We start from the raw sequence: 2,237 nt of genomic DNA on the forward strand, positions 1-2,237 counted from the left end.
CTGTTTTTTATACTGAATTTAAATAACATATTATCGCTTTTTAATTAAAACATTTTAACATTCATTTATTTTATCAAAAGGTATGTAGTGTATTTGTTGATATCACTCAGAAACATAAGTTTTCTAAAAGAGATATGAAATTTACATTATTAAAGGTAGGTACCCATTGATCGTAATTGACCTTTTCCCACCAATTGTTAATGTAAATTATGTTACTATTTTAAATAGTTATTTAAATACACACGGCGAATACAATTTACAGCAGACGTATAATAGACAGATTCCGTAAATAACTAAACAGTTTAAAACGCGAGTCAGCTGTGAAGGCAACCGACCCTCGCGCCGACTCTGTTATACTCTACACGTGCACTAAGCCTAGTCATGAGTACATATCTAATAAATGAATGTGGAGAAACCTTTTGAATGTTACTTATTCACTTCTTCCACATCATAACAAAATAAGTAACAACGTATTCACATGTCTCGTTCTCGCAAAAAAAATGCCTCTGCTGCGAAGGCTGCATATTATTAATCATCTTCTTGCACCAGGGTCTTCATTCAGTTTAATAGTGTTATGTCTTAACTTTGTATTTTCAAAGCAGTTGTATGAATTTTGTGAATCATGTTTTCTGTTTAAATGAGTCCTTTAATATTTAGTATTATTAAATTAGTTAATCAATGTAACATTTTTAAAATTAATTTAATTGTATAAATATGTAATTAAAAAAGTATAAAACACACAATTCTCTTTAATTTTGATGTGCGAAAATAATATTCGTTTAATTACAATTTAATAAAGTTCAATTTAATAATATGCTACTGTTTTAAATTTATGGAATGAATCTATAAATATGGTAGCATAATTAGCTCTAGTTACGTACTTTACAGTGGTTTTACATTTTTATTAATTTGGGTCGTCAAATCATTAATTTTAATATGCCTATGTAAACATAATGTAGAAGCAATCAAGAAATATTCTACTACAATATCGTTAATCTTTACACCTACTACTCCTATTACAGACCATTTGGCAACGATGTGCAACCAGCCATATGCGCCTATAAAATATTATCTTTTGGAGCCGGTACACATCATACGATGAGTCATTGGAATAAAATAATTACTTTCCATTGTAGTCTGCAAAAAAAATATTTAACTATTAGTTTTAAGTTTAATACTGTTTAATGTAGTTCAAGTAAAACAATAAATATAATATGATTTAATATTAGCTAACTGTGTGTACAAGTTACATGATAATAATAAAGTTTTTCTGGCATAGCAGGTGACACTGAAAAGTTTTTAAAAATTTATTAAATTTGGACGAGGGGCAACACGAAAACAAACTACCATATCCACCTAAAGATCAACAAGTCAAATTCTAATGTCCCTGTAAAATTCGGAAAGACCAAGTGTTCTAAAATAAAGACGGACACGGCTGCGGGACCTCTACGGACGCATCATAGGAGGTGTTCGAGCATCCACCCTTGTGCCTTACAATTCATTAATCAGGGATGGATACCTAGTCAGTACGTGGTACGCCCAACATTTTCTATTTGCGTTATATACAGATAAATGCCATACACTAACTTATTTATAATATATACTATTAATAAATCCAAATTTTTACAATTCTCTTTGAGTTCCAAACCTAAAGCTATATTTGTCAAACCGCCAAAAATATTTTAGCCCAAAAAGGCTCAGTTGAATGCCTCCAAAACCTGTGTCATATGAGGATGCATCAAAAACAGCGCGACGCTCTCTAACTCCGTTGAAATTGGTTTGATAAGAGGCGTCCGAAAATTCCGTTCGTCTTTTAGCAAGCAAGCAGGAGGCGCATGCAATAATGCAATAATCGATGACTTCATTAAAAATGTCAGTTAACTCCATATTAGAGGCATAGAAAGACGAACAAAAAACGTTAATTTGCGACATGGCGCCCAACGTGGGACCCGTGCGTCCGATACGGAAAACGTTAATCCACATACAATATAACCGGTAATATTTTGATTTGAATTTTTGAGTTGCTTGACATGATATGACATGTTATACTTTTTTTACTAATTTTTTTTAACTTTTTTAAAAGTAATGGAAACATAGTAATGTAAGAATTTACTAGAAGAATTGATTACCTACATTCGGACCCTCGAACGAAAGATTTGTAAAAAAGCGGCAACGTGGCCAACGAAAATATCGCGACAAAGAAGTGTACTCAGGAAGACAGTTGGTGGTAAAGAAAT

The sequence above is a fragment of the Anoplophora glabripennis genome, unplaced genomic scaffold (genome assembly GCF_000390285.2).
Source record: "Anoplophora glabripennis isolate ALB-LARVAE unplaced genomic scaffold, Agla_2.0 scaffold314, whole genome shotgun sequence".
Classification (NCBI taxonomy): domain Eukaryota; kingdom Metazoa; phylum Arthropoda; class Insecta; order Coleoptera; family Cerambycidae; genus Anoplophora; species Anoplophora glabripennis.